This window comes from Hoplias malabaricus, chromosome 1, assembly GCF_029633855.1.
Source record: "Hoplias malabaricus isolate fHopMal1 chromosome 1, fHopMal1.hap1, whole genome shotgun sequence".
Classification (NCBI taxonomy): Eukaryota; Metazoa; Chordata; class Actinopteri; order Characiformes; family Erythrinidae; genus Hoplias; species Hoplias malabaricus.
In genome coordinates this window covers 23,998,570-24,008,311 of record NC_089800.1, presented here as the reverse complement: position 1 = coordinate 24,008,311, position 9,742 = coordinate 23,998,570, and the positions used below count along the sequence as shown (strand labels likewise).

Genomic DNA, 9,742 nt, shown 5'->3' with positions numbered 1-9,742 from the left:
CACAGTTCCGTTTAAAGTCTAGATTGTACACAGTGTGTAGGTTTTTAAATAGAGCAGGTAGGTATAGTTCAATCTGTGGTGATGCTTTCCTCCACAATTTAAAAGAAATTTAATTAATTTATGGTTGTAATGTATAACATTATTCTGTTATTCTGTGATGGGTGGAACAAGGGTGGAAATTTAAACATAGTCATACTGTGAATAAGCATCCTTTATACGCTCTTAAAAGATAGCAGTGGAGAAAAGAGCAAGAAAACATGCAGTTTTTGGGCTTGGTGTGTAGCAAGGATAAGAAGGTGCCACGTTCCTGTGCAGACCAACACAGATCTTGTACACACCAACATGAAATATGGATACAAACACACAAATTAATGATTTGGCAGGTATATGCATTTATGGTATTTCACACTTAAGAAATGATATTCAGACTTTTCAGCGTGTTTGAGTTTTTCACCGTAAAATCTGCAAACATTTTTTACAATATATGCTAGCCATTAGCAGCTTGGGTTTGTATGTCTATTTACAGGTATTCATTTAAAGGATAAATCACACAGTAAATTGACCAGTTAAATCAACACTATTTGTGTTGACTTAACACTGAGAGTGGTAAATTATTACACTAACAGTGTTAATTTAACACTAATAGTGTTGATTTAACACTGGTCAATTTACTTTGCAGTAATTTTCATATAGCATGCACAATTTGATCCCTAACTAAACAATGTTTCAGTCAAATGATCAAAACTATATGGTTCAAAATGTATTAATGTGATAAAATTGGTCTGGTGTTTATAAATAAATAGAGTGTGGTGTTATATCTTGAAATGTAGTGTGTTAGCACAAAGCTTCTATTGAGCCTAGTGTTGGTGACTGCCAAAGCTTAAAATCCAGCACGGTATATGGATGATAAGAAGCTTAATTTTAAACTAGCTATTAACTGCACTCCAATAAAACTGCTTAAACCACAGTCATACCAAGATATTTAAAAATTAAAAATGAAGAAGCTGAATATGCTTGATTGAATGAAATCATCTTGATATTTAAATGTCTTTTTCAGTTCTCTAATTTAACAAAAAGGAAGGACATTGCTCCTATTTTTGGAGGGTTTAAACTTCTAGGAGAGTAAGCAGTATGTAAATAAGTATAGAAAGTTTACAGTCAGATTACATTATAGCATCTTTGAGAATAGAGTCAGGAGACAATCCATTAGAGCTGAAGGATCAATATATATATATATTTTTTGCTTTCAAGTATGCAGCCAATCTCCGTCCTCCAATCATCCTTCACCATGCCTTGAACCACACTCCATTCTTGTGGTCTAATGTCCATTTGGCACTGTATTTCACCCACTGGTGGAATGTCTTGTGGCAGCCCCAACTCTTTTTCCTGATCGTTATCAATATAAACACCACAAAAATGCTCCACTAATTCGCTCTTTTCAACTTTAAAACACCCAGCTTCTCCTAACCAAGTAAGGTTTACACAAAATGAAAAAGATTTCTTGAGAAAGCTGACCTAGTACATTCCTTCTTTTTTCCTCATTTTCCTCAAGGTCTTTGCTCTCCTCAAGCCAACCTACCCTTCAAATCTGCCTTCTCACCTCCACTGCTTTCTAAATGGTCTTAACTCCTGAATGAGTTTATCTATTTCGACTTGCCGTGTTGACTTCACTATGACATGCAGCTTTCCTTTTTCTGCATTTTGAACAGTGGCGGATGCTGGCCTTTCAAGGAGTGGAAGCTCAATTTCGGCCTACACTATAAAATGTGTCGGTTTATTTATATGTAAATTCTACCCTCCGTTCCTTTTCAAGAAAATGATCTGTGACCCTGTCGTACCAACAACGCGTCTTTCCAGGGACTTGGCTAGTGTCCTCTCAATGGCCAGCAGAGCTAGTGTAGCGTATGTTGGATTTTTAATCATACGCCACGATACCTCTGTGAATATATATATTTATAATTTGTGTTTATAGCGTTGATCTTATTCAAACTCCTTTAACCTCTGATATTTGACTTAATGATATTAATTAAAGTTTATAATTGGCTTAAGCAATTAAAACGTTAATAATTAGTTTGAGAATGAATAATAATTACGCTAAGTGAGTTCTTCAGGATTTTCAGGAAAATTAATGAACAAAACTGCACACACTGTGACTTCAAATAATGAAAGTTTTATTAACAAAGAGAAGGATATTTACTGAACATAGCGTGATCTTGAAATCTCACGGCATCAAAGCAGGGGAAGCCGATTCGACTGCGGCGATACGCTAGGCACTCTAGCTTGTGACTAATGTGTTGCTAACTGAGGTTTAATTAATACAAAATTTATTAAGAAACTTGATTCAATTTTTCAGCTCTGGACATGCGTAAGTTTAGCTTACTTTTCGTCGATTTTCTCCTCTCGTTGCGTACAAAGGCTCTCTGAGGTCCTGGGAGTGATGGCGTCTTGTTTGATTTCGCGGTCTCGGAAGTTTCCAGGCTGAGTCAGCGTGGAGGTTTTCTTCGTCGGTTGAGTCGCCTTGGCATACTCGGAGCGTGATGACGCCGGCGTCAGGATCCTCTGGCTCAGTGTCGTGAGTAGGAGGGTTCGACCATATGGACGTTTGGACGAAAGTTTCGCTGGTTACTGCGGCTCCAGAACTGAAAATCGATTCAATAAACTTACTTATTCTACGACTTTCTGGTATCTCGGCGGTGTTTTCTTACTCTGGCCACGAATAAGTTCACCGGCTTTGATCAGTCGTGAGATTAAACTTAGATTGGGCTATAAGGCATAAACACGATTAAAAGAAAAGAAAATATTCAAATCATTCGACGCGTTATTAAAGCTTCATACTTTCAGCTAATTCAAGACGTCTCTTGTGAGCTTTTGATGAAGTCTGAGGTTTTTCTTTGTTTCGTCGGCGGGAAGGAGAAGCGTCTCTTTGTTGTTTCAAAGTTTCTCGGATTGTCTTGCTGTTGTCGTCGTCCTCTCTTCTCCGCTTTCTTTCGTGGTCCGTTACTTCTGTCGAACTCTCGTAACTGAACTGCGAGCAGTCGAGCTGCTGTTTTTCAAAGTCAGCGCGGTCACGCCCTAATGGGAGGCGTTCTTTTCTGATTGGACGCGAGTTCAGGCTCACGTGACTGACTTCATGAGACAGAAAAGGGGGAAGGCTGGATCAGAGATTTAAACAATAAGTAATAAGATAGACATTTCCTGTATCTAAATTTCCTATTCATATTAGTAACATACCACAATGAGTGTCCTGGATTATTTATCAAACATATAAGATTTCATCTTGGTTACGTTGTTTACGTCCAATTCATGATGATACGTTAGAAAACATTAATCCGTTTTCTCTAGTCAGAGACAGAACTTCTTTTCATGATAGAAACAATCAGCAATATACATCATTTCATTAGAAGGTGGACATTCATCTGGGGGCATTGAAAGTCACATTAATACATTTGTTTATACACATTTAATCAGGATTTGACCTCATTTTCGTTATTGTTTAGACAACCACGAGCGAGGCGTGGTTTCGCCAGTGTCCATTTGGGGTCGCTGTTGGTCCACGTTGTTGATGGGTGATTCACGGGGGTTCAACCGAGGTCACTTTTGGTTTAAACATTTGCTGGCCCTGTTTAGTGGGCTCGAGATAAGGAGAGACATTTAGGTGCAATTGTCATAAAAACGGGCCATAAAAGCACTCTTCTTTGTTCCTGTTAGTTAAAAGAGAGAGGGGGGTGTTGGGCCATGTGTCACTTGAAAGTGTTCTTCTCCAGTCTTTGATGTTAGGTGTGTGCGTGTTTGTGGGGGGTGCAGGGTTCTTGCCCCCTGCGGTTCGTGACTTGGTTGCAGACGAAAGGTCCCCTTCAGACTGGAAATGTTTTAATTCAAAACTTTTCATTTCTTCATATTTCATTTTAATTTTTCATCCGTTATTCATATTCGGTCCATACTCCACTACACTAGTGTGTCCGCCTGTGAGTGCTTTGTGATGGTGGAGGGGCTCAGCAGCACCCATTGGACAGAAACTGCGATAGAAGTCAGAAAGAGTGATAGAAGTCAGTCTCCAAACACAAGCAGTTACAAAAAAACCCACCAGAAATAGAAGCTCGATTTGTCGCTAGTCGTTTTTAACAAAGAAAATTCAGCTAAGAGGATTAAGAATGTCTGGTTCAACTCAGAACAGAATGAAAATGTAATGCTCCCACGGATCTTTACACCAAAGGATCGTCCAATCATCATGCAGGAGCTGAGCGTCCGGGCCAGCCGAGGCCAGCCCACTGCCCCATAGATCCCCAGAGACGCTGAGCGTCCGATTGGCGGGACAAAGTCCAGCATTTATCCAATGACTCGTCTCGTTTCGCTGCACTTCGCTGCTTCGCTATTGAACTCTGTGGACGCTCAGCGTCTACACTGTTTAAAGCACTGCGGGAATAATTGAGAAGAAAGCCGCGTCTTTGACATTTTAGGGGAAGCTGAGCTTCCCTTGCAGTCTTAGAGCAATCGCCTCTGAATTTGAAGCATGAACCTTGTAAGCATTTTGAGAAGGGAAATGTGCTTTGCAGTAAATTTCTTTATTTAGATTTAGGGAAGTCTAACCGAAATATAAATGTGCATCCTGTTTGGGATAGGGCAACTTGATCTAACTCTCTGCAGGACATAATTGTGTCTATGAAGAAATGAGATAGTAGATGGTAACAGAAAGATGTATGGCCTAATAGTGCATAATGTTTGGGACTTGGGGAAATCTGAGACATGATGTAATGGTAACAGCAGAAGTGTATGTGACAGATGCCCTATAAATAAACTAGAAATTGCAGTGAATAATTGACTCTGTCTTTATTCCTCTGATTTCTCCTCGGGCCTGAGAATTATTTTGGAACTCGGTCTTCATTCCTGGTGGCACTTAGACAATTGTAACAAACTGTAACAAAAAAAAAAGTAACAAAAAAAGTAACAAACTGTAGCCAGCCCATTTAGTGCATTAAAAACCATAAAAACCATATTAAATTTTATAGTGAAATCTGACTTGAACCAGCAGCTAGTGTAGGGAAGCTAATATTGGTGTAATATGATAATAATTTTGGTATTTGTGAGTAGAAGAGTTGCTACATTTTGTACCTGCTGTAGTCATGCTAATGAAGAATTAAGACAACTATTCAGTGAATAAAATCAACCTTTATTAAATACACCAAAAAGGGTACTAGTGAAGAAAACTAACAAGTGAGAACTGCAGTCTTTGGGCTTGGTTTAGTGGTGGAACTGGCAGAGACCTTATCCAACATCACACAAAGTTCCCTGAGAGTGGCCATCAAATGCCATACACAAAGCTCAACCCACACACAATCACACAACACAAATGAACTCTTAAATCAATCCCCAAAACAGCAAGAAGGGGGATTTCATACCTGATCTGATCCACTCATACCAATACCATTACCATGGTCCTTCATTAATGAACATGGTGGAAGGAGCAAAAAATGTGCAGAGAAACAGATGGACTTCAAAGTGTAATTTTAGAGTAGAGCTGATAAAATGGACAATGAAGTACATGTTCCTAATCCAGTGATCGTTCAGTGTAATTTGCATATATTTATGTATATCTGTGGCTTGGTTTGTAGGAAGTGGTTGCCATTTACTTTTTGTTGGGTTTTCATGTGTGTAGCTGGCAAGGGAGGTAAAGTAGTGTTATCTATCTATCTATCTATCTATCTATCTATCTATCTATCATTGTAGGTTAGTACATTATCATTGTGAGCTAGTGGTGGCATGGGTTTATTTTGGGTCTGAGTCACTTTAGCTTTAAAGCTAAAACTTTACAAATAGCAGTCGTTTTAATGCTGGTTTGTTCTTCCCTGTGCTTTTAAGTGCTAACTATAAAATAAGCTATTAGAAAAGGAAAATAATAAACTTTGCAGTCAAGGAGAGGTCCATGACTTTGACACCCCTACTTTGCATTATAGAACCCAGCCCTCTGTGCTCAGTAGCTGCATCCACTATTGCATTTCAGAGTAATGGTATTAGTCATCAAATATTAGTAATAAGTTTATATTAATCTTAGACTGACATTCTTAGAAAATTTTCATTATGGGTGCCTGAGACCAGACAGTGAGTAGGCCACTAGAATAGTAATTGTACAGTAGTACAACAAGGAATGTATTTCTGTGTGGTGTGTCCTTGTGATAAAAGCACTACCCTTTTTTTTTTTTAAATCAGTCATATGTAACATTAAAAGTTAAAAAGGGCAGGGCTTGTTTTAAGAGATATGTGTTTTTTTTACAGAGCTTTAATAGTCTAGTTGATTTTTTTTCTTTGCACAGACTTTGTAGAACTATTTGTTCTCATTTACTCCAATCTTGTGATTGGAAGGGGCACAGTGGAACAACTGAAGAAGTTATGGATGTTGTAGTGTTGTTGTACTACATGAGTTGCTGTCTGGGGTAGATTCATTTTCTAAGGAGAAAGGTAATGTATCACTAAAAGCTTATTATTTTATTAACAGCTTTGTATTGATATTTTTATTATATATATATATATATATATATATATATATATATATATATATATATATATATATATATATATAAAATAATATATATAATATATATATATATATATAATATAATATTTATATTATATTTATTTTATTATATTATATATAGTTGTAAGGTTCCAGGTATTGAATTTGCTTTAAAACAAAGCACAGTATTCTGATTTCTGTCTCTAGAATTTCAATTTATAGGAAATGTTTCTTTGTATAAGCATAGTGAAGTCAAAATAACAGCTAGTAAAATGTCTGACAGGAAAACGTTTATATTACAGTTGTAATTATATGTTGTGATTGTGATCATTGCAGTGTAAATTCAAGGTTTCAACCTGGTTCTTTAGCTTTGAGGTCTATCTGGTCCAAATCTGCAATTAATCTCTGCTTTTCATTACTGTTTCCAAATAGAATTATATCTGTTTTATCTTTATTCTACTGCAGAAAGTTGTGTCCCATCTAGTTAGTGATATGCTCAAGGCACTTACACAATAAGTAAATTGGACCAGAGTCACTTTGGGACAGGCCCCAGCAAATCTGATTATCATCTGCATAGTTGTGATAAGATAGACCATATTCTTGTACAGTCTGGCCAAGAGGAAGTATGTATAGATTAAATAGGAATGGATCAAGACTAGAAGCCTAGGGGACACCAAAGGTGACTGGCACATTTTTAGAAATATTATTTTCTATTTCTACAATGTTGAAGTATGAACCAAACTACTTTAGGGCTGTTCCTGAGTTTCTGCAAATCTGTCTATATGTATCCAGGAAGGAATAGAAAAGATAGTTTTCCAGACCCTGTATTTAAGTGAATGTCATGAATAATCTTAATCAGGGCTGTCTCAGTGCTGTGATTAGCTCAGAACCCAGACTGGAATTTGACTGGGATAGACTGCTATTTAGGAGGCTAGTGCTTGAAAAACATTTTAACATTTTAATTTTAATTTTAACATTTAAACATTTAATTTTAACATTTAAACATTTAATTTTAACATTTTAATAACATTTTAATTAAGATGCCTTTAGAAGGTAATGGAGAAAGTACAGGCACAATGATGAATGTAATAATCGCTTGTCTGATTTTAAATGTTAGAAAAAGCATGCAAACTCATTACATATACAAATTTAGGGGCCATTTGTGTGAGCAAATTTGTAAGTCTGTCAACCACAGTAAAGAGGATTTTGGTGTTGATGTTATTGTTGATAATGCTAGAGAAACAGGATTGTTGAATTTTGAATATTATCATGTTGTATTCACATAGCCTATCATTTTTTTAAATAATTAAAAAGAAAATAATTTTAATGATGTGCATTTCAACATGTTTATGAATGTATTATTGTCTATGTTATATTTAGAAGTTCAGCTGGACTGCATTCAAGAACATGGCCAGATTTTTGCTACTGCATTTTATTTTTAACGGTCAGTGTTTTTACTTTGTCTATGTTATTTAATTATTTAATTTTTTATATATATAATAACATTTAAAAAGGGTTATTCATGGGTTGTAGTGAGATATCTGCTTGTTACGTGTATAGGCCTTGTGAAACTTCACGTCCAGGTCCAACCCACTGCTCAGTTTCAGTCATTGACGGATGACATTTCACGGATGAGCTGTTTGTTGTTGCTGCCATTTTTTGCAGTCAACTGTGGCCAAGGCTGTACTAGAACTATTAAACCCTGAGCTTTTCCGTTTCACTCATTTATTTTACCAGCGAAAAAATATGATCATGTTGCGTGCAAAATTTCAGTACTACGTCCTACAATAATAAAAAAAATAACATTACCACTGGGGAATGTTTTATCTCTTTTAATATCCCTTGTTAGTTTCTATTTCATCCTTAGGGCTGTGAAGAGCTAATATATGAAATAATACAATAAATAATCTGGAATATTTTCAGGTTTACTTAGTACTCTGCCAAATGTTGAGTTGTTTCATTAAGATGGCACAATATTGATTTTTTAATATATATTGAGTTTGAACGGTGGGTCTGGTTAAGACTATGTCTTATGCTCTGATAAAATACACTATGACATGACTTCACCACCATCATCACCACTGGCTAAATTTGTAATGCATTCATAAGGTTTGCTTTAATGCAGAGGAGTGCAAACAGGGGCAGCATGAATGCAGGTTTTCACTCCAAACAAGGAGACCACACCTGATTCTACTTGTTTAATCAATCAGTCTCTTCAAACAACTGATCACTTGCAGCAACAAAAACATGCAGCCACACTAGCTAAATTTGGACACTGCTACTTGGTCAGTAAGTACAAGGTCGGAGCAAAATTGTTATAAAAATAAAGAAAGTTAGACATTTATCCAAGTAACAGTCCCTGGTATCCTTGCTAAGTTTATCTTGGTGTGGAATCCTCTCACTTTGCTCATACTTCTCCAGTTTTAGTGCTCCTTAGCTACTCCTCATAGAATAGAACCAGTAGCACAACTCGAACACCAGAACTGACTGTGAGCAGGAGACAAGGCTCTTTTTCCACAGCACTTCTGCTTCCAGAGACTGAGTGCTCTCTCCACAGCAGATCACACAGATCAGAAGGAGCTGTAAATGGCCAAACAATGCTGCCAAAGACACGTTTGCTTCTTTTTACTTTTAATTAATTTATTTTTTTCTGAACTCCTGAACTGAGATCACATAATAGACTGAGACATTCAGTTTTATTAAAACAGTAGACACATGTCTTGTTAATGTGTGACATGGGATCAAAAGCGTGATTGGACCTGGAAATGGGGAAATGTCATGTGTGGCATCACACTTAACAAGCAGATGGCAACTACTCTGTACTGTGACGTCAGCTGCAACCCATGGATACATTTACATAGACTTATCCAGCCTAATGCATGCTTTGAGAATTTCATACTTCACAATTAATGTTCACTTGTTTTAATTACAATTCATTGTTTCAGTAAAACTATTTTATATTTATCTGGCGTACAGGTGCCCTGTTCAGTGGAACTTGGGCATGGATAGTCCACATGCCGGGAAGCATTCGAGGACTAAGCGGTTCCTGCCTTGTCATACCGTGTTCATTCTCCTACAACTCAAATCCACCTACAAACCCTAATCGAATAGTGTGGTATCAATATGTTTCAACCCCTTTTAAATACCCTTTAGTTTGTGACGGTTGGTATCCTTACAGCGTGATTGAAAAGTTCAGAGGAAAAACCAGCTTATATGGGAATTCATACAAAAGGG

At 36.9% G+C, this 9,742-nt stretch overlaps 1 long non-coding RNA gene across 1 annotated transcript; it reads left to right on the top strand.

Moving 5' to 3' along the window:
* Positions 1–6,334: 6,334 nt before the first annotated feature.
* Positions 6,335–9,741, top strand: LOC136705476 (uncharacterized). The gene is made up of 3 exons (XR_010804066.1): positions 6,335–6,453; positions 7,889–7,952; positions 9,485–9,741. It is a non-coding gene; the product is annotated as an uncharacterized lncRNA (long non-coding RNA).
* Position 9,742: the final 1 nt, after the last annotated feature.